Genomic DNA, 17,153 nt, shown 5'->3' on the forward strand with positions numbered 1-17,153 from the left:
CGCCGAGGAAGTAGCAGTGATAGGCTCAGGGATTTAGTTCCTACGTTTGTGTAAATAACGAGACGTCTATGAAACGGCTGAATATTGGTGCGACTATGTGACCTATATAGCACATTAAACGAGTAATGCCTGTAAGAGCAAGCAATTTTAAGATAATTCGAAGATTTATCATTAACCTACGGAGGCTAAGAATCCCATGATTATCAACTAGCTATTACAAGCTGAGCAAATGAATTTCCTTTAAAATAGGTTTAAAACATAGGGAGGTTCTGACCGAGTGGGCATGCTCTGGAGCCTCTTTGCTCGTGAGATTAGAAAAACAGTCCTCTGGGCCGGATTTGAACCAGCGACCTATGGATAACTGTGAATCCTCCACTACAGTCCACCGCTCTACCAACTGAGCTACCAGAGGCTCTGCTTACTTTGTTATTCGTACTGATTGCTTTAGCTCCGTCCCTGTCTTTCGTTTCCACACACAGCTACTCAGCGCGGCCATATAGACGCACAGAAATGCAGCCATCGGCTGCAACTGCAAACATTGCCCAGATTAAGTTTTATAATGCTCGATCGTATCAATTAGGTTAAAAAATGCAAGTAGGAAGTGTCTGAATTATGTCAGAGTACTGCTAAGTGTATTTACGAGTCCCATGCTCCTGTCTGGTTCCATGGTGTAACGGTTAGCACTCTGGACTCTGAATCCAGCGATCCGAGTTCGAATCTCGGTGGAACCTTCGTTTAGTCTAAATTTTCTGTAATAAGCGTTTCTCGCCGAGGAAGTAGCAGTGATAGGCTCAGGGATTTAGTTCCTACGTTTGTGTAAATAACGAGACGTCTATGAAACGGCTGAATATTGGTGCGACTATGTGACCTATATAGCACATTAAACGAGTAATGCCTGTAAGAGCAAGCAATTTTAAGATAATTCGAAGATTTATCATTAACCTACGGAGGCTAAGAATCCCATGATTATCAACTAGCTATTACAAGCTGAGCAAATGAATTTCCTTTAAAATAGGTTTAAAACATAGGGAGGTTCTGACCGAGTGGGCATGCTCTGGAGCCTCTTTGCTCGTGAGATTAGAAAAACAGTCCTCTGGGCCGGATTTGAACCAGCGACCTATGGATAACTGTGAATCCTCCACTACAGTCCACCGCTCTACCAACTGAGCTACCAGAGGCTCTGCTTACTTTGTTATTCGTACTGATTGCTTTAGCTCCGTCCCTGTCTTTCGTTTCCACACACAGCTACTCAGCGCGGCCATATAGACGCACAGAAATGCAGCCATCGGCTGCAACTGCAAACATTGCCCAGATTAAGTTTTATAATGCTCGATCGTATCAATTAGGTTAAAAAATGCAAGTAGGAAGTGTCTGAATTATGTCAGAGTACTGCTAAGTGTATTTACGAGTCCCATGCTCCTGTCTGGTTCCATGGTGTAACGGTTAGCACTCTGGACTCTGAATCCAGCGATCCGAGTTCGAATCTCGGTGGAACCTTCGTTTAGTCTAAATTTTCTGTAATAAGCGTTTCTCGCCGAGGAAGTAGCAGTGATAGGCTCAGGGATTTAGTTCCTACGTTTGTGTAAATAACGAGACGTCTATGAAACGGCTGAATATTGGTGCGACTATGTGACCTATATAGCACATTAAACGAGTAATGCCTGTAAGAGCAAGCAATTTTAAGATAATTCGAAGATTTATCATTAACCTACGGAGGCTAAGAATCCCATGATTATCAACTAGCTATTACAAGCTGAGCAAATGAATTTCCTTTAAAATAGGTTTAAAACATAGGGAGGTTCTGACCGAGTGGGCATGCTCTGGAGCCTCTTTGCTCGTGAGATTAGAAAAACAGTCCTCTGGGCCGGATTTGAACCAGCGACCTATGGATAACTGTGAATCCTCCACTACAGTCCACCGCTCTACCAACTGAGCTACCAGAGGCTCTGCTTACTTTGTTATTCGTACTGATTGCTTTAGCTCCGTCCCTGTCTTTCGTTTCCACACACAGCTACTCAGCGCGGCCATATAGACGCACAGAAATGCAGCCATCGGCTGCAACTGCAAACATTGCCCAGATTAAGTTTTATAATGCTCGATCGTATCAATTAGGTTAAAAAATGCAAGTAGGAAGTGTCTGAATTATGTCAGAGTACTGCTAAGTGTATTTACGAGTCCCATGCTCCTGTCTGGTTCCATGGTGTAACGGTTAGCACTCTGGACTCTGAATCCAGCGATCCGAGTTCGAATCTCGGTGGAACCTTCGTTTAGTCTAAATTTTCTGTAATAAGCGTTTCTCGCCGAGGAAGTAGCAGTGATAGGCTCAGGGATTTAGTTCCTACGTTTGTGTAAATAACGAGACGTCTATGAAACGGCTGAATATTGGTGCGACTATGTGACCTATATAGCACATTAAACGAGTAATGCCTGTAAGAGCAAGCAATTTTAAGATAATTCGAAGATTTATCATTAACCTACGGAGGCTAAGAATCCCATGATTATCAACTAGCTATTACAAGCTGAGCAAATGAATTTCCTTTAAAATAGGTTTAAAACATAGGGAGGTTCTGACCGAGTGGGCATGCTCTGGAGCCTCTTTGCTCGTGAGATTAGAAAAACAGTCCTCTTGGCCGGATTTGAACCAGCGACCTATGGATAACTGTGAATCCTCCACTACAGTCCACCGCTCTACCAACTGAGCTACCAGAGGCTCTGCTTACTTTGTTATTCGTACTGATTGCTTTAGCTCCGTCCCTGTCTTTCGTTTCCACACACAGCTACTCAGCGCGGCCATATAGACGCACAGAAATGCAGCCATCGGCTGCAACTGCAAACATTGCCCAGATTAAGTTTTATAATGCTCGATCGTATCAATTAGGTTAAAAAATGCAAGTAGGAAGTGTCTGAATTATGTCAGAGTACTGCTAAGTGTATTTACGAGTCCCATGCTCCTGTCTGGTTCCATGGTGTAACGGTTAGCACTCTGGACTCTGAATCCAGCGATCCGAGTTCGAATCTCGGTGGAACCTTCGTTTAGTCTAAATTTTCTGTAATAAGCGTTTCTCGCCGAGGAAGTAGCAGTGATAGGCTCAGGGATTTAGTTCCTACGTTTGTGTAAATAACGAGACGTCTATGAAACGGCTGAATATTGGTGCGACTATGTGACCTATATAGCACATTAAACGAGTAATGCCTGTAAGAGCAAGCAATTTTAAGATAATTCGAAGATTTATCATTAACCTACGGAGGCTAAGAATCCCATGATTATCAACTAGCTATTACAAGCTGAGCAAATGAATTTCCTTTAAAATAGGTTTAAAACATAGGGAGGTTCTGACCGAGTGGGCATGCTCTGGAGCCTCTTTGCTCGTGAGATTAGAAAAACAGTCCTCTGGGCCGGATTTGAACCAGCGACCTATGGATAACTGTGAATCCTCCACTACAGTCCACCGCTCTACCAACTGAGCTACCAGAGGCTCTGCTTACTTTGTTATTCGTACTGATTGCTTTAGCTCCGTCCCTGTCTTTCGTTTCCACACACAGCTACTCAGCGCGGCCATATAGACGCACAGAAATGCAGCCATCGGCTGCAACTGCAAACATTGCCCAGATTAAGTTTTATAATGCTCGATCGTATCAATTAGGTTAAAAAATGCAAGTAGGAAGTGTCTGAATTATGTCAGAGTACTGCTAAGTGTATTTACGAGTCCCATGCTCCTGTCTGGTTCCATGGTGTAACGGTTAGCACTCTGGACTCTGAATCCAGCGATCCGAGTTCGAATCTCGGTGGAACCTTCGTTTAGTCTAAATTTTCTGTAATAAGCGTTTCTCGCCGAAGAAGTAGCAGTGATAGGCTCAGGGATTTAGTTCCTACGTTTGTGTAAATAACGAGACGTCTATGAAACGGCTGAATATTGGTGCGACTATGTGACCTATATAGCACATTAAACGAGTAATGCCTGTAAGAGCAAGCAATTTTAAGATAATTCGAAGATTTATCATTAACCTACGGAGGCTAAGAATCCCATGATTATCAACTAGCTATTACAAGCTGAGCAAATGAATTTCCTTTAAAATAGGTTTAAAACATAGGGAGGTTCTGACCGAGTGGGCATGCTCTGGAGCCTCTTTGCTCGTGAGATTAGAAAAACAGTCCTCTGGGCCGGATTTGAACCAGCGACCTATGGATAACTGTGAATCCTCCACTACAGTCCACCGCTCTACCAACTGAGCTACCAGAGGCTCTGCTTACTTTGTTATTCGTACTGATTGCTTTAGCTCCGTCCCCGTCTTTCGTTTCCACACACAGCTACTCAGCGCGGCCATATAGACGCACAGAAATGCAGCCATCGGCTGCAACTGCAAACATTGCCCAGATTAAGTTTTATAATGCTCGATCGTATCAATTAGGTTAAAAAATGCAAGTAGGAAGTGTCTGAATTATGTCAGAGTACTGCTAAGTGTATTTACGAGTCCCATGCTCCTGTCTGGTTCCATGGTGTAACGGTTAGCACTCTGGACTCTGAATCCAGCGATCCGAGTTCGAATCTCGGTGGAACCTTCGTTTAGTCTAAATTTTCTGTAATAAGCGTTTCTCGCCGAGGAAGTAGCAGTGATAGGCTCAGGGATTTAGTTCCTACGTTTGTGTAAATAACGAGACGTCTATGAAACGGCTGAATATTGGTGCGACTATGTGACCTATATAGCACATTAAACGAGTAATGCCTGTAAGAGCAAGCAATTTTAAGATAATTCGAAGAATTATCATTAACCTACGGAGGCTAAGAATCCCATGATTATCAACTAGCTATTACAAGCTGAGCAAATGAATTTCCTTTAAAATAGGTTTAAAACATAGGGAGGTTCTGACCGAGTGGGCATGCTCTGGAGCCTCTTTGCTCGTGAGATTAGAAAAACAGTCCTCTGGGCCGGATTTGAACCAGCGACCTATGGATAACTGTGAATCCTCCACTACAGTCCACCGCTCTACCAACTGAGCTACCAGAGGCTCTGCTTACTTTGTTATTCGTACTGATTGCTTTAGCTCCGTCCCTGTCTTTCGTTTCCACACACAGCTACTCAGCGCGGCCATATAGACGCACAGAAATGCAGCCATCGGCTGCAACTGCAAACATTGCCCAGATTAAGTTTTATAATGCTCGATCGTATCAATTAGGTTAAAAAATGCAAGTAGGAAGTGTCTGAATTATGTCAGAGTACTGCTAAGTGTATTTACGAGTCCCATGCTCCTGTCTGGTTCCATGGTGTAACGGTTAGCACTCTGGACTCTGAATCCAGCGATCCGAGTTCGAATCTCGGTGGAACCTTCGTTTAGTCTAAATTTTCTGTAATAAGCGTTTCTCGCCGAGGAAGTAGCAGTGATAGGCTCAGGGATTTAGTTCCTACGTTTGTGTAAATAACGAGACGTCTATGAAACGGCTGAATATTGGTGCGACTATGTGACCTATATAGCACATTAAACGAGTAATGCCTGTAAGAGCAAGCAATTTTAAGATAATTCGAAGATTTATCATTAACCTACGGAGGCTAAGAATCCCATGATTATCAACTAGCTATTACAAGCTGAGCAAATGAATTTCCTTTAAAATAGGTTTAAAACATAGGGAGGTTCTGACCGAGTGGGCATGCTCTGGAGCCTCTTTGCTCGTGAGATTAGAAAAACAGTCCTCTGGGCCGGATTTGAACCAGCGACCTATGGATAACTGTGAATCCTCCACTACAGTCCACCGCTCTACCAACTGAGCTACCAGAGGCTCTGCTTACTTTGTTATTCGTACTGATTGCTTTAGCTCCGTCCCTGTCTTTCGTTTCCACACACAGCTACTCAGCGCGGCCATATAGACGCACAGAAATGCAGCCATCGGCTGCAACTGCAAACATTGCCCAGATTAAGTTTTATAATGCTCGATCGTATCAATTAGGTTAAAAAATGCAAGTAGGAAGTGTCTGAATTATGTCAGAGTACTGCTAAGTGTATTTACGAGTCCCATGCTCCTGTCTGGTTCCATGGTGTAACGGTTAGCACTCTGGACTCTGAATCCAGCGATCCGAGTTCGAATCTCGGTGGAACCTTCGTTTAGTCTAAATTTTCTGTAATAAGCGTTTCTCGCCGAGGAAGTAGCAGTGATAGGCTCAGGGATTTAGTTCCTACGTTTGTGTAAATAACGAGACGTCTATGAAACGGCTGAATATTGGTGCGACTATGTGACCTATATAGCACATTAAACGAGTAATGCCTGTAAGAGCAAGCAATTTTAAGATAATTCGAAGATTTATCATTAACCTACGGAGGCTAAGAATCCCATGATTATCAACTAGCTATTACAAGCTGAGCAAATGAATTTCCTTTAAAATAGGTTTAAAACATAGGGAGGTTCTGACCGAGTGGGCATGCTCTGGAGCCTCTTTGCTCGTGAGATTAGAAAAACAGTCCTCTGGGCCGGATTTGAACCAGCGACCTATGGATAACTGTGAATCCTCCACTACAGTCCACCGCTCTACCAACTGAGCTACCAGAGGCTCTGCTTACTTTGTTATTCGTACTGATTGCTTTAGCTCCGTCCCTGTCTTTCGTTTCCACACACAGCTACTCAGCGCGGCCATATAGACGCACAGAAATGCAGCCATCGGCTGCAACTGCAAACATTGCCCAGATTAAGTTTTATAATGCTCGATCGTATCAATTAGGTTAAAAAATGCAAGTAGGAAGTGTCTGAATTATGTCAGAGTACTGCTAAGTGTATTTACGAGTCCCATGCTCCTGTCTGGTTCCATGGTGTAACGGTTAGCACTCTGGACTCTGAATCCAGCGATCCGAGTTCGAATCTCGGTGGAACCTTCGTTTAGTCTAAATTTTCTGTAATAAGCGTTTCTCGCCGAGGAAGTAGCAGTGATAGGCTCAGGGATTTAGTTCCTACGTTTGTGTAAATAACGAGACGTCTATGAAACGGCTGAATATTGGTGCGACTATGTGACCTATATAGCACATTAAACGAGTAATGCCTGTAAGAGCAAGCAATTTTAAGATAATTCGAAGATTTATCATTAACCTACGGAGGCTAAGAATCCCATGATTATCAACTAGCTATTACAAGCTGAGCAAATGAATTTCCTTTAAAATAGGTTTAAAACATAGGGAGGTTCTGACCGAGTGGGCATGCTCTGGAGCCTCTTTGCTCGTGAGATTAGAAAAACAGTCCTCTGGGCCGGATTTGAACCAGCGACCTATGGATAACTGTGAATCCTCCACTACAGTCCACCGCTCTACCAACTGAGCTACCAGAGGCTCTGCTTACTTTGTTATTCGTACTGATTGCTTTAGCTCCGTCCCTGTCTTTCGTTTCCACACACAGCTACTCAGCGCGGCCATATAGACGCACAGAAATGCAGCCATCGGCTGCAACTGCAAACATTGCCCAGATTAAGTTTTATAATGCTCGATCGTATCAATTAGGTTAAAAAATGCAAGTAGGAAGTGTCTGAATTATGTCAGAGTACTGCTAAGTGTATTTACGAGTCCCATGCTCCTGTCTGGTTCCATGGTGTAACGGTTAGCACTCTGGACTCTGAATCCAGCGATCCGAGTTCGAATCTCGGTGGAACCTTCGTTTAGTCTAAATTTTCTGTAATAAGCGTTTCTCGCCGAGGAAGTAGCAGTGATAGGCTCAGGGATTTAGTTCCTACGTTTGTGTAAATAACGAGACGTCTATGAAACGGCTGAATATTGGTGCGACTATGTGACCTATATAGCACATTAAACGAGTAATGCCTGTAAGAGCAAGCAATTTTAAGATAATTCGAAGATTTATCATTAACCTACGGAGGCTAAGAATCCCATGATTATCAACTAGCTATTACAAGCTGAGCAAATGAATTTCCTTTAAAATAGGTTTAAAACATAGGGAGGTTCTGACCGAGTGGGCATGCTCTGGAGCCTCTTTGCTCGTGAGATTAGAAAAACAGTCCTCTGGGCCGGATTTGAACCAGCGACCTATGGATAACTGTGAATCCTCCACTACAGTCCACCGCTCTACCAACTGAGCTACCAGAGGCTCTGCTTACTTTGTTATTCGTACTGATTGCTTTAGCTCCGTCCCTGTCTTTCGTTTCCACACACAGCTACTCAGCGCGGCCATATAGACGCACAGAAATGCAGCCATCGGCTGCAACTGCAAACATTGCCCAGATTAAGTTTTATAATGCTCGATCGTATCAATTAGGTTAAAAAATGCAAGTAGGAAGTGTCTGAATTATGTCAGAGTACTGCTAAGTGTATTTACGAGTCCCATGCTCCTGTCTGGTTCCATGGTGTAACGGTTAGCACTCTGGACTCTGAATCCAGCGATCCGAGTTCGAATCTCGGTGGAACCTTCGTTTAGTCTAAATTTTCTGTAATAAGCGTTTCTCGCCGAGGAAGTAGCAGTGATAGGCTCAGGGATTTAGTTCCTACGTTTGTGTAAATAACGAGACGTCTATGAAACGGCTGAATATTGGTGCGACTATGTGACCTATATAGCACATTAAACGAGTAATGCCTGTAAGAGCAAGCAATTTTAAGATAATTCGAAGATTTATCATTAACCTACGGAGGCTAAGAATCCCATGATTATCAACTAGCTATTACAAGCTGAGCAAATGAATTTCCTTTAAAATAGGTTTAAAACATAGGGAGGTTCTGACCGAGTGGGCATGCTCTGGAGCCTCTTTGCTCGTGAGATTAGAAAAACAGTCCTCTGGGCCGGATTTGAACCAGCGACCTATGGATAACTGTGAATCCTCCACTACAGTCCACCGCTCTACCAACTGAGCTACCAGAGGCTCTGCTTACTTTGTTATTCGTACTGATTGCTTTAGCTCCGTCCCTGTCTTTCGTTTCCACACACAGCTACTCAGCGCGGCCATATAGACGCACAGAAATGCAGCCATCGGCTGCAACTGCAAACATTGCCCAGATTAAGTTTTATAATGCTCGATCGTATCAATTAGGTTAAAAAATGCAAGTAGGAAGTGTCTGAATTATGTCAGAGTACTGCTAAGTGTATTTACGAGTCCCATGCTCCTGTCTGGTTCCATGGTGTAACGGTTAGCACTCTGGACTCTGAATCCAGCGATCCGAGTTCGAATCTCGGTGGAACCTTCGTTTAGTCTAAATTTTCTGTAATAAGCGTTTCTCGCCGAGGAAGTAGCAGTGATAGGCTCAGGGATTTAGTTCCTACGTTTGTGTAAATAACGAGACGTCTATGAAACGGCTGAATATTGGTGCGACTATGTGACCTATATAGCACATTAAACGAGTAATGCCTGTAAGAGCAAGCAATTTTAAGATAATTCGAAGATTTATCATTAACCTACGGAGGCTAAGAATCCCATGATTATCAACTAGCTATTACAAGCTGAGCAAATGAATTTCCTTTAAAATAGGTTTAAAACATAGGGAGGTTCTGACCGAGTGGGCATGCTCTGGAGCCTCTTTGCTCGTGAGATTAGAAAAACAGTCCTCTGGGCCGGATTTGAACCAGCGACCTATGGATAACTGTGAATCCTCCACTACAGTCCACCGCTCTACCAACTGAGCTACCAGAGGCTCTGCTTACTTTGTTATTCGTACTGATTGCTTTAGCTCCGTCCCTGTCTTTCGTTTCCACACACAGCTACTCAGCGCGGCCATATAGACGCACAGAAATGCAGCCATCGGCTGCAACTGCAAACATTGCCCAGATTAAGTTTTATAATGCTCGATCGTATCAATTAGGTTAAAAAATGCAAGTAGGAAGTGTCTGAATTATGTCAGAGTACTGCTAAGTGTATTTACGAGTCCCATGCTCCTGTCTGGTTCCATGGTGTAACGGTTAGCACTCTGGACTCTGAATCCAGCGATCCGAGTTCGAATCTCGGTGGAACCTTCGTTTAGTCTAAATTTTCTGTAATAAGCGTTTCTCGCCGAGGAAGTAGCAGTGATAGGCTCAGGGATTTAGTTCCTACGTTTGTGTAAATAACGAGACGTCTATGAAACGGCTGAATATTGGTGCGACTATGTGACCTATATAGCACATTAAACGAGTAATGCCTGTAAGAGCAAGCAATTTTAAGATAATTCGAAGATTTATCATTAACCTACGGAGGCTAAGAATCCCATGATTATCAACTAGCTATTACAAGCTGAGCAAATGAATTTCCTTTAAAATAGGTTTAAAACATAGGGAGGTTCTGACCGAGTGGGCATGCTCTGGAGCCTCTTTGCTCGTGAGATTAGAAAAACAGTCCTCTGGGCCGGATTTGAACCAGCGACCTATGGATAACTGTGAATCCTCCACTACAGTCCACCGCTCTACCAACTGAGCTACCAGAGGCTCTGCTTACTTTGTTATTCGTACTGATTGCTTTAGCTCCGTCCCTGTCTTTCGTTTCCACACACAGCTACTCAGCGCGGCCATATAGACGCACAGAAATGCAGCCATCGGCTGCAACTGCAAACATTGCCCAGATTAAGTTTTATAATGCTCGATCGTATCAATTAGGTTAAAAAATGCAAGTAGGAAGTGTCTGAATTATGTCAGAGTACTGCTAAGTGTATTTACGAGTCCCATGCTCCTGTCTGGTTCCATGGTGTAACGGTTAGCACTCTGGACTCTGAATCCAGCGATCCGAGTTCGAATCTCGGTGGAACCTTCGTTTAGTCTAAATTTTCTGTAATAAGCGTTTCTCGCCGAGGAAGTAGCAGTGATAGGCTCAGGGATTTAGTTCCTACGTTTGTGTAAATAACGAGACGTCTATGAAACGGCTGAATATTGGTGCGACTATGTGACCTATATAGCACATTAAACGAGTAATGCCTGTAAGAGCAAGCAATTTTAAGATAATTCGAAGATTTATCATTAACCTACGGAGGCTAAGAATCCCATGATTATCAACTAGCTATTACAAGCTGAGCAAATGAATTTCCTTTAAAATAGGTTTAAAACATAGGGAGGTTCTGACCGAGTGGGCATGCTCTGGAGCCTCTTTGCTCGTGAGATTAGAAAAACAGTCCTCTGGGCCGGATTTGAACCAGCGACCTATGGATAACTGTGAATCCTCCACTACAGTCCACCGCTCTACCAACTGAGCTACCAGAGGCTCTGCTTACTTTGTTATTCGTACTGATTGCTTTAGCTCCGTCCCTGTCTTTCGTTTCCACACACAGCTACTCAGCGCGGCCATATAGACGCACAGAAATGCAGCCATCGGCTGCAACTGCAAACATTGCCCAGATTAAGTTTTATAATGCTCGATCGTATCAATTAGGTTAAAAAATGCAAGTAGGAAGTGTCTGAATTATGTCAGAGTACTGCTAAGTGTATTTACGAGTCCCATGCTCCTGTCTGGTTCCATGGTGTAACGGTTAGCACTCTGGACTCTGAATCCAGCGATCCGAGTTCGAATCTCGGTGGAACCTTCGTTTAGTCTAAATTTTCTGTAATAAGCGTTTCTCGCCGAGGAAGTAGCAGTGATAGGCTCAGGGATTTAGTTCCTACGTTTGTGTAAATAACGAGACGTCTATGAAACGGCTGAATATTGGTGCGACTATGTGACCTATATAGCACATTAAACGAGTAATGCCTGTAAGAGCAAGCAATTTTAAGATAATTCGAAGATTTATCATTAACCTACGGAGGCTAAGAATCCCATGATTATCAACTAGCTATTACAAGCTGAGCAAATGAATTTCCTTTAAAATAGGTTTAAAACATAGGGAGGTTCTGACCGAGTGGGCATGCTCTGGAGCCTCTTTGCTCGTGAGATTAGAAAAACAGTCCTCTGGGCCGGATTTGAACCAGCGACCTATGGATAACTGTGAATCCTCCACTACAGTCCACCGCTCTACCAACTGAGCTACCAGAGGCTCTGCTTACTTTGTTATTCGTACTGATTGCTTTAGCTCCGTCCCTGTCTTTCGTTTCCACACACAGCTACTCAGCGCGGCCATATAGACGCACAGAAATGCAGCCATCGGCTGCAACTGCAAACATTGCCCAGATTAAGTTTTATAATGCTCGATCGTATCAATTAGGTTAAAAAATGCAAGTAGGAAGTGTCTGAATTATGTCAGAGTACTGCTAAGTGTATTTACGAGTCCCATGCTCCTGTCTGGTTCCATGGTGTAACGGTTAGCACTCTGGACTCTGAATCCAGCGATCCGAGTTCGAATCTCGGTGGAACCTTCGTTTAGTCTAAATTTTCTGTAATAAGCGTTTCTCGCCGAGGAAGTAGCAGTGATAGGCTCAGGGATTTAGTTCCTACGTTTGTGTAAATAACGAGACGTCTATGAAACGGCTGAATATTGGTGCGACTATGTGACCTATATAGCACATTAAACGAGTAATGCCTGTAAGAGCAAGCAATTTTAAGATAATTCGAAGATTTATCATTAACCTACGGAGGCTAAGAATCCCATGATTATCAACTAGCTATTACAAGCTGAGCAAATGAATTTCCTTTAAAATAGGTTTAAAACATAGGGAGGTTCTGACCGAGTGGGCATGCTCTGGAGCCTCTTTGCTCGTGAGATTAGAAAAACAGTCCTCTGGGCCGGATTTGAACCAGCGACCTATGGATAACTGTGAATCCTCCACTACAGTCCACCGCTCTACCAACTGAGCTACCAGAGGCTCTGCTTACTTTGTTATTCGTACTGATTGCTTTAGCTCCGTCCCTGTCTTTCGTTTCCACACACAGCTACTCAGCGCGGCCATATAGACGCACAGAAATGCAGCCATCGGCTGCAACTGCAAACATTGCCCAGATTAAGTTTTATAATGCTCGATCGTATCAATTAGGTTAAAAAATGCAAGTAGGAAGTGTCTGAATTATGTCAGAGTACTGCTAAGTGTATTTACGAGTCCCATGCTCCTGTCTGGTTCCATGGTGTAACGGTTAGCACTCTGGACTCTGAATCCAGCGATCCGAGTTCGAATCTCGGTGGAACCTTCGTTTAGTCTAAATTTTCTGTAATAAGCGTTTCTCGCCGAGGAAGTAGCAGTGATAGGCTCAGGGATTTAGTTCCTACGTTTGTGTAAATAACGAGACGTCTATGAAACGGCTGAATATTGGTGCGACTATGTGACCTATATAGCACATTAAACGAGTAATGCCTGTAAGAGCAAGCAATTTTAAGATAATTCGAAGATTTATCATTAACCTACGGAGGCTAAGAATCCCATGATTATCAACTAGCTATTACAAGCTGAGCAAATGAATTTCCTTTAAAATAGGTTTAAAACATAGGGAGGTTCTGACCGAGTGGGCATGCTCTGGAGCCTCTTTGCTCGTGAGATTAGAAAAACAGTCCTCTGGGCCGGATTTGAACCAGCGACCTATGGATAACTGTGAATCCTCCACTACAGTCCACCGCTCTACCAACTGAGCTACCAGAGGCTCTGCTTACTTTGTTATTCGTACTGATTGCTTTAGCTCCGTCCCTGTCTTTCGTTTCCACACACAGCTACTCAGCGCGGCCATATAGACGCACAGAAATGCAGCCATCGGCTGCAACTGCAAACATTGCCCAGATTAAGTTTTATAATGCTCGATCGTATCAATTAGGTTAAAAAATGCAAGTAGGAAGTGTCTGAATTATGTCAGAGTACTGCTAAGTGTATTTACGAGTCCCATGCTCCTGTCTGGTTCCATGGTGTAACGGTTAGCACTCTGGACTCTGAATCCAGCGATCCGAGTTCGAATCTCGGTGGAACCTTCGTTTAGTCTAAATTTTCTGTAATAAGCGTTTCTCGCCGAGGAAGTAGCAGTGATAGGCTCAGGGATTTAGTTCCTACGTTTGTGTAAATAACGAGACGTCTATGAAACGGCTGAATATTGGTGCGACTATGTGACCTATATAGCACATTAAACGAGTAATGCCTGTAAGAGCAAGCAATTTTAAGATAATTCGAAGATTTATCATTAACCTACGGAGGCTAAGAATCCCATGATTATCAACTAGCTATTACAAGCTGAGCAAATGAATTTCCTTTAAAATAGGTTTAAAACATAGGGAGGTTCTGACCGAGTGGGCATGCTCTGGAGCCTCTTTGCTCGTGAGATTAGAAAAACAGTCCTCTGGGCCGGATTTGAACCAGCGACCTATGGATAACTGTGAATCCTCCACTACAGTCCACCGCTCTACCAACTGAGCTACCAGAGGCTCTGCTTACTTTGTTATTCGTACTGATTGCTTTAGCTCCGTCCCTGTCTTTCGTTTCCACACACAGCTACTCAGCGCGGCCATATAGACGCACAGAAATGCAGCCATCGGCTGCAACTGCAAACATTGCCCAGATTAAGTTTTATAATGCTCGATCGTATCAATTAGGTTAAAAAATGCAAGTAGGAAGTGTCTGAATTATGTCAGAGTACTGCTAAGTGTATTTACGAGTCCCATGCTCCTGTCTGGTTCCATGGTGTAACGGTTAGCACTCTGGACTCTGAATCCAGCGATCCGAGTTCGAATCTCGGTGGAACCTTCGTTTAGTCTAAATTTTCTGTAATAAGCGTTTCTCGCCGAGGAAGTAGCAGTGATAGGCTCAGGGATTTAGTTCCTACGTTTGTGTAAATAACGAGACGTCTATGAAACGGCTGAATATTGGTGCGACTATGTGACCTATATAGCACATTAAACGAGTAATGCCTGTAAGAGCAAGCAATTTTAAGATAATTCGAAGATTTATCATTAACCTACGGAGGCTAAGAATCCCATGATTATCAACTAGCTATTACAAGCTGAGCAAATGAATTTCCTTTAAAATAGGTTTAAAACATAGGGAGGTTCTGACCGAGTGGGCATGCTCTGGAGCCTCTTTGCTCGTGAGATTAGAAAAACAGTCCTCTGGGCCGGATTTGAACCAGCGACCTATGGATAACTGTGAATCCTCCACTACAGTCCACCGCTCTACCAACTGAGCTACCAGAGGCTCTGCTTACTTTGTTATTCGTACTGATTGCTTTAGCTCCGTCCCTGTCTTTCGTTTCCACACACAGCTACTCAGCGCGGCCATATAGACGCACAGAAATGCAGCCATCGGCTGCAACTGCAAACATTGCCCAGATTAAGTTTTATAATGCTCGATCGTATCAATTAGGTTAAAAAATGCAAGTAGGAAGTGTCTGAATTATGTCAGAGTACTGCTAAGTGTATTTACGAGTCCCATGCTCCTGTCTGGTTCCATGGTGTAACGGTTAGCACTCTGGACTCTGAATCCAGCGATCCGAGTTCGAATCTCGGTGGAACCTTCGTTTAGTCTAAATTTTCTGTAATAAGCGTTTCTCGCCGAGGAAGTAGCAGTGATAGGCTCAGGGATTTAGTTCCTACGTTTGTGTAAATAACGAGACGTCTATGAAACGGCTGAATATTGGTGCGACTATGTGACCTATATAGCACATTAAACGAGTAATGCCTGTAAGAGCAAGCAATTTTAAGATAATTCGAAGATTTATCATTAACCTACGGAGGCTAAGAATCCCATGATTATCAACTAGCTATTACAAGCTGAGCAAATGAATTTCCTTTAAAATAGGTTTAAAACATAGGGAGGTTCTGACCGAGTGGGCATGCTCTGGAGCCTCTTTGCTCGTGAGATTAGAAAAACAGTCCTCTGGGCCGGATTTGAACCAGCGACCTATGGATAACTGTGAATCCTCCACTACAGTCCACCGCTCTACCAACTGAGCTACCAGAGGCTCTGCTTACTTTGTTATTCGTACTGATTGCTTTAGCTCCGTCCCTGTCTTTCGTTTCCACACACAGCTACTCAGCGCGGCCATATAGACGCACAGAAATGCAGCCATCGGCTGCAACTGCAAACATTGCCCAGATTAAGTTTTATAATGCTCGATCGTATCAATTAGGTTAAAAAATGCAAGTAGGAAGTGTCTGAATTATGTCAGAGTACTGCTAAGTGTATTTACGAGTCCCATGCTCCTGTCTGGTTCCATGGTGTAACGGTTAGCACTCTGGACTCTGAATCCAGCGATCCGAGTTCGAATCTCGGTGGAACCTTCGTTTAGTCTAAATTTTCTGTAATAAGCGTTTCTCGCCGAGGAAGTAGCAGTGATAGGCTCAGGGATTTAGTTCCTACGTTTGTGTAAATAACGAGACGTCTATGAAACGGCTGAATATTGGTGCGACTATGTGACCTATATAGCACATTAAACGAGTAATGCCTGTAAGAGCAAGCAATTTTAAGATAATTCGAAGATTTATCATTAACCTACGGAGGCTAAGAATCCCATGATTATCAACTAGCTATTACAAGCTGAGCAAATGAATTTCCTTTAAAATAGGTTTAAAACATAGGGAGGTTCTGACCGAGTGGGCATGCTCTGGAGCCTCTTTGCTCGTGAGATTAGAAAAACAGTCCTCTGGGCCGGATTTGAACCAGCGACCTATGGATAACTGTGAATCCTCCACTACAGTCCACCGCTCTACCAACTGAGCTACCAGAGGCTCTGCTTACTTTGTTATTCGTACTGATTGCTTTAGCTCCGTCCCTGTCTTTCGTTTCCACACACAGCTACTCAGCGCGGCCATATAGACGCACAGAAATGCAGCCATCGGCTGCAACTGCAAACATTGCCCAGATTAAGTTTTATAATGCTCGATCGTATCAATTAGGTTAAAAAATGCAAGTAGGAAGTGTCTGAATTATGTCAGAGTACTGCTAAGTGTATTTACGAGTCCCATGCTCCTGTCTGGTTCCATGGTGTAACGGTTAGCACTCTGGACTCTGAATCCAGCGATCCGAGTTCGAATCTCGGTGGAACCTTCGTTTAGTCTAAATTTTCTGTAATAAGCGTTTCTCGCCGAGGAAGTAGCAGTGATAGGCTCAGGGATTTAGTTCCTACGTTTGTGTAAATAACGAGACGTCTATGAAACGGCTGAATATTGGTGCGACTATGTGACCTATATAGCACATTAAACGAGTAATGCCTGTAAGAGCAAGCAATTTTAAGATAATTCGAAGATTTATCATTAACCTACGGAGGCTAAGAATCCCATGATTATCAACTAGCTATTACAAGCTGAGCAAATGAATTTCCTTTAAAATAGGTTTAAAACATAGGGAGGTTCTGACCGAGTGGGCATGCTCTGGAGCCTCTTT

At 43.4% G+C, this 17,153-nt stretch overlaps 44 non-coding genes across 44 annotated transcripts; 22 read left to right on the top strand and 22 right to left on the bottom strand.

Moving 5' to 3' along the window:
• Positions 1-323: 323 nt before the first annotated feature.
• Trnay-gua (transfer RNA tyrosine (anticodon GUA)) lies at positions 324-412 on the bottom strand. The gene is given in 2 exon segments: positions 324-359; positions 376-412. It is a non-coding gene; the product is annotated as a tRNA-Tyr (tRNA).
• Positions 413-659: 247 nt separating this feature from the next.
• Trnaq-cug (transfer RNA glutamine (anticodon CUG)) lies at positions 660-731 on the top strand. The gene has a single exon. It is a non-coding gene; the product is annotated as a tRNA-Gln (tRNA).
• A 358-nt stretch (positions 732-1,089) lies between these two features.
• On the bottom strand, positions 1,090-1,178 carry Trnay-gua (transfer RNA tyrosine (anticodon GUA)). The gene is given in 2 exon segments: positions 1,090-1,125; positions 1,142-1,178. It is a non-coding gene; the product is annotated as a tRNA-Tyr (tRNA).
• A 247-nt stretch (positions 1,179-1,425) lies between these two features.
• Trnaq-cug (transfer RNA glutamine (anticodon CUG)) lies at positions 1,426-1,497 on the top strand. The gene has a single exon. It is a non-coding gene; the product is annotated as a tRNA-Gln (tRNA).
• A 358-nt stretch (positions 1,498-1,855) lies between these two features.
• Positions 1,856-1,944, bottom strand: Trnay-gua (transfer RNA tyrosine (anticodon GUA)). The gene is given in 2 exon segments: positions 1,856-1,891; positions 1,908-1,944. It is a non-coding gene; the product is annotated as a tRNA-Tyr (tRNA).
• A 247-nt stretch (positions 1,945-2,191) lies between these two features.
• Positions 2,192-2,263, top strand: Trnaq-cug (transfer RNA glutamine (anticodon CUG)). The gene has a single exon. It is a non-coding gene; the product is annotated as a tRNA-Gln (tRNA).
• A 358-nt stretch (positions 2,264-2,621) lies between these two features.
• Positions 2,622-2,710, bottom strand: Trnay-gua (transfer RNA tyrosine (anticodon GUA)). The gene is given in 2 exon segments: positions 2,622-2,657; positions 2,674-2,710. It is a non-coding gene; the product is annotated as a tRNA-Tyr (tRNA).
• A 247-nt stretch (positions 2,711-2,957) lies between these two features.
• On the top strand, positions 2,958-3,029 carry Trnaq-cug (transfer RNA glutamine (anticodon CUG)). The gene has a single exon. It is a non-coding gene; the product is annotated as a tRNA-Gln (tRNA).
• Positions 3,030-3,387: 358 nt separating this feature from the next.
• Trnay-gua (transfer RNA tyrosine (anticodon GUA)) lies at positions 3,388-3,476 on the bottom strand. The gene is given in 2 exon segments: positions 3,388-3,423; positions 3,440-3,476. It is a non-coding gene; the product is annotated as a tRNA-Tyr (tRNA).
• A 247-nt stretch (positions 3,477-3,723) lies between these two features.
• Positions 3,724-3,795, top strand: Trnaq-cug (transfer RNA glutamine (anticodon CUG)). Its single transcript has one exon. It is a non-coding gene; the product is annotated as a tRNA-Gln (tRNA).
• Positions 3,796-4,153: 358 nt separating this feature from the next.
• On the bottom strand, positions 4,154-4,242 carry Trnay-gua (transfer RNA tyrosine (anticodon GUA)). The gene is given in 2 exon segments: positions 4,154-4,189; positions 4,206-4,242. It is a non-coding gene; the product is annotated as a tRNA-Tyr (tRNA).
• A 247-nt stretch (positions 4,243-4,489) lies between these two features.
• Positions 4,490-4,561, top strand: Trnaq-cug (transfer RNA glutamine (anticodon CUG)). Its single transcript has one exon. It is a non-coding gene; the product is annotated as a tRNA-Gln (tRNA).
• Positions 4,562-4,919: 358 nt separating this feature from the next.
• On the bottom strand, positions 4,920-5,008 carry Trnay-gua (transfer RNA tyrosine (anticodon GUA)). Its single transcript is given in 2 exon segments — positions 4,920-4,955; positions 4,972-5,008. It is a non-coding gene; the product is annotated as a tRNA-Tyr (tRNA).
• Positions 5,009-5,255: 247 nt separating this feature from the next.
• On the top strand, positions 5,256-5,327 carry Trnaq-cug (transfer RNA glutamine (anticodon CUG)). Its single transcript has one exon. It is a non-coding gene; the product is annotated as a tRNA-Gln (tRNA).
• A 358-nt stretch (positions 5,328-5,685) lies between these two features.
• On the bottom strand, positions 5,686-5,774 carry Trnay-gua (transfer RNA tyrosine (anticodon GUA)). Its single transcript is given in 2 exon segments — positions 5,686-5,721; positions 5,738-5,774. It is a non-coding gene; the product is annotated as a tRNA-Tyr (tRNA).
• A 247-nt stretch (positions 5,775-6,021) lies between these two features.
• Trnaq-cug (transfer RNA glutamine (anticodon CUG)) lies at positions 6,022-6,093 on the top strand. The gene has a single exon. It is a non-coding gene; the product is annotated as a tRNA-Gln (tRNA).
• A 358-nt stretch (positions 6,094-6,451) lies between these two features.
• Trnay-gua (transfer RNA tyrosine (anticodon GUA)) lies at positions 6,452-6,540 on the bottom strand. The gene is given in 2 exon segments: positions 6,452-6,487; positions 6,504-6,540. It is a non-coding gene; the product is annotated as a tRNA-Tyr (tRNA).
• Positions 6,541-6,787: 247 nt separating this feature from the next.
• Trnaq-cug (transfer RNA glutamine (anticodon CUG)) lies at positions 6,788-6,859 on the top strand. Its single transcript has one exon. It is a non-coding gene; the product is annotated as a tRNA-Gln (tRNA).
• Positions 6,860-7,217: 358 nt separating this feature from the next.
• Trnay-gua (transfer RNA tyrosine (anticodon GUA)) lies at positions 7,218-7,306 on the bottom strand. Its single transcript is given in 2 exon segments — positions 7,218-7,253; positions 7,270-7,306. It is a non-coding gene; the product is annotated as a tRNA-Tyr (tRNA).
• Positions 7,307-7,553: 247 nt separating this feature from the next.
• Trnaq-cug (transfer RNA glutamine (anticodon CUG)) lies at positions 7,554-7,625 on the top strand. The gene has a single exon. It is a non-coding gene; the product is annotated as a tRNA-Gln (tRNA).
• Positions 7,626-7,983: 358 nt separating this feature from the next.
• Positions 7,984-8,072, bottom strand: Trnay-gua (transfer RNA tyrosine (anticodon GUA)). The gene is given in 2 exon segments: positions 7,984-8,019; positions 8,036-8,072. It is a non-coding gene; the product is annotated as a tRNA-Tyr (tRNA).
• Positions 8,073-8,319: 247 nt separating this feature from the next.
• On the top strand, positions 8,320-8,391 carry Trnaq-cug (transfer RNA glutamine (anticodon CUG)). Its single transcript has one exon. It is a non-coding gene; the product is annotated as a tRNA-Gln (tRNA).
• Positions 8,392-8,749: 358 nt separating this feature from the next.
• On the bottom strand, positions 8,750-8,838 carry Trnay-gua (transfer RNA tyrosine (anticodon GUA)). The gene is given in 2 exon segments: positions 8,750-8,785; positions 8,802-8,838. It is a non-coding gene; the product is annotated as a tRNA-Tyr (tRNA).
• Positions 8,839-9,085: 247 nt separating this feature from the next.
• On the top strand, positions 9,086-9,157 carry Trnaq-cug (transfer RNA glutamine (anticodon CUG)). Its single transcript has one exon. It is a non-coding gene; the product is annotated as a tRNA-Gln (tRNA).
• A 358-nt stretch (positions 9,158-9,515) lies between these two features.
• Positions 9,516-9,604, bottom strand: Trnay-gua (transfer RNA tyrosine (anticodon GUA)). Its single transcript is given in 2 exon segments — positions 9,516-9,551; positions 9,568-9,604. It is a non-coding gene; the product is annotated as a tRNA-Tyr (tRNA).
• A 247-nt stretch (positions 9,605-9,851) lies between these two features.
• Positions 9,852-9,923, top strand: Trnaq-cug (transfer RNA glutamine (anticodon CUG)). The gene has a single exon. It is a non-coding gene; the product is annotated as a tRNA-Gln (tRNA).
• Positions 9,924-10,281: 358 nt separating this feature from the next.
• On the bottom strand, positions 10,282-10,370 carry Trnay-gua (transfer RNA tyrosine (anticodon GUA)). The gene is given in 2 exon segments: positions 10,282-10,317; positions 10,334-10,370. It is a non-coding gene; the product is annotated as a tRNA-Tyr (tRNA).
• A 247-nt stretch (positions 10,371-10,617) lies between these two features.
• Positions 10,618-10,689, top strand: Trnaq-cug (transfer RNA glutamine (anticodon CUG)). Its single transcript has one exon. It is a non-coding gene; the product is annotated as a tRNA-Gln (tRNA).
• A 358-nt stretch (positions 10,690-11,047) lies between these two features.
• Positions 11,048-11,136, bottom strand: Trnay-gua (transfer RNA tyrosine (anticodon GUA)). Its single transcript is given in 2 exon segments — positions 11,048-11,083; positions 11,100-11,136. It is a non-coding gene; the product is annotated as a tRNA-Tyr (tRNA).
• Positions 11,137-11,383: 247 nt separating this feature from the next.
• On the top strand, positions 11,384-11,455 carry Trnaq-cug (transfer RNA glutamine (anticodon CUG)). Its single transcript has one exon. It is a non-coding gene; the product is annotated as a tRNA-Gln (tRNA).
• A 358-nt stretch (positions 11,456-11,813) lies between these two features.
• Trnay-gua (transfer RNA tyrosine (anticodon GUA)) lies at positions 11,814-11,902 on the bottom strand. The gene is given in 2 exon segments: positions 11,814-11,849; positions 11,866-11,902. It is a non-coding gene; the product is annotated as a tRNA-Tyr (tRNA).
• Positions 11,903-12,149: 247 nt separating this feature from the next.
• On the top strand, positions 12,150-12,221 carry Trnaq-cug (transfer RNA glutamine (anticodon CUG)). The gene has a single exon. It is a non-coding gene; the product is annotated as a tRNA-Gln (tRNA).
• A 358-nt stretch (positions 12,222-12,579) lies between these two features.
• Positions 12,580-12,668, bottom strand: Trnay-gua (transfer RNA tyrosine (anticodon GUA)). The gene is given in 2 exon segments: positions 12,580-12,615; positions 12,632-12,668. It is a non-coding gene; the product is annotated as a tRNA-Tyr (tRNA).
• A 247-nt stretch (positions 12,669-12,915) lies between these two features.
• On the top strand, positions 12,916-12,987 carry Trnaq-cug (transfer RNA glutamine (anticodon CUG)). Its single transcript has one exon. It is a non-coding gene; the product is annotated as a tRNA-Gln (tRNA).
• A 358-nt stretch (positions 12,988-13,345) lies between these two features.
• On the bottom strand, positions 13,346-13,434 carry Trnay-gua (transfer RNA tyrosine (anticodon GUA)). Its single transcript is given in 2 exon segments — positions 13,346-13,381; positions 13,398-13,434. It is a non-coding gene; the product is annotated as a tRNA-Tyr (tRNA).
• Positions 13,435-13,681: 247 nt separating this feature from the next.
• Trnaq-cug (transfer RNA glutamine (anticodon CUG)) lies at positions 13,682-13,753 on the top strand. The gene has a single exon. It is a non-coding gene; the product is annotated as a tRNA-Gln (tRNA).
• Positions 13,754-14,111: 358 nt separating this feature from the next.
• On the bottom strand, positions 14,112-14,200 carry Trnay-gua (transfer RNA tyrosine (anticodon GUA)). Its single transcript is given in 2 exon segments — positions 14,112-14,147; positions 14,164-14,200. It is a non-coding gene; the product is annotated as a tRNA-Tyr (tRNA).
• Positions 14,201-14,447: 247 nt separating this feature from the next.
• Trnaq-cug (transfer RNA glutamine (anticodon CUG)) lies at positions 14,448-14,519 on the top strand. The gene has a single exon. It is a non-coding gene; the product is annotated as a tRNA-Gln (tRNA).
• Positions 14,520-14,877: 358 nt separating this feature from the next.
• On the bottom strand, positions 14,878-14,966 carry Trnay-gua (transfer RNA tyrosine (anticodon GUA)). The gene is given in 2 exon segments: positions 14,878-14,913; positions 14,930-14,966. It is a non-coding gene; the product is annotated as a tRNA-Tyr (tRNA).
• A 247-nt stretch (positions 14,967-15,213) lies between these two features.
• Trnaq-cug (transfer RNA glutamine (anticodon CUG)) lies at positions 15,214-15,285 on the top strand. Its single transcript has one exon. It is a non-coding gene; the product is annotated as a tRNA-Gln (tRNA).
• Positions 15,286-15,643: 358 nt separating this feature from the next.
• On the bottom strand, positions 15,644-15,732 carry Trnay-gua (transfer RNA tyrosine (anticodon GUA)). The gene is given in 2 exon segments: positions 15,644-15,679; positions 15,696-15,732. It is a non-coding gene; the product is annotated as a tRNA-Tyr (tRNA).
• A 247-nt stretch (positions 15,733-15,979) lies between these two features.
• Trnaq-cug (transfer RNA glutamine (anticodon CUG)) lies at positions 15,980-16,051 on the top strand. The gene has a single exon. It is a non-coding gene; the product is annotated as a tRNA-Gln (tRNA).
• Positions 16,052-16,409: 358 nt separating this feature from the next.
• Trnay-gua (transfer RNA tyrosine (anticodon GUA)) lies at positions 16,410-16,498 on the bottom strand. The gene is given in 2 exon segments: positions 16,410-16,445; positions 16,462-16,498. It is a non-coding gene; the product is annotated as a tRNA-Tyr (tRNA).
• A 247-nt stretch (positions 16,499-16,745) lies between these two features.
• Positions 16,746-16,817, top strand: Trnaq-cug (transfer RNA glutamine (anticodon CUG)). The gene has a single exon. It is a non-coding gene; the product is annotated as a tRNA-Gln (tRNA).
• Positions 16,818-17,153: the final 336 nt, after the last annotated feature.

The sequence above is a fragment of the Schistocerca cancellata genome, unplaced genomic scaffold (genome assembly GCF_023864275.1).
Source record: "Schistocerca cancellata isolate TAMUIC-IGC-003103 unplaced genomic scaffold, iqSchCanc2.1 HiC_scaffold_487, whole genome shotgun sequence".
Taxonomy (NCBI): Eukaryota; Metazoa; Arthropoda; class Insecta; order Orthoptera; family Acrididae; genus Schistocerca; species Schistocerca cancellata.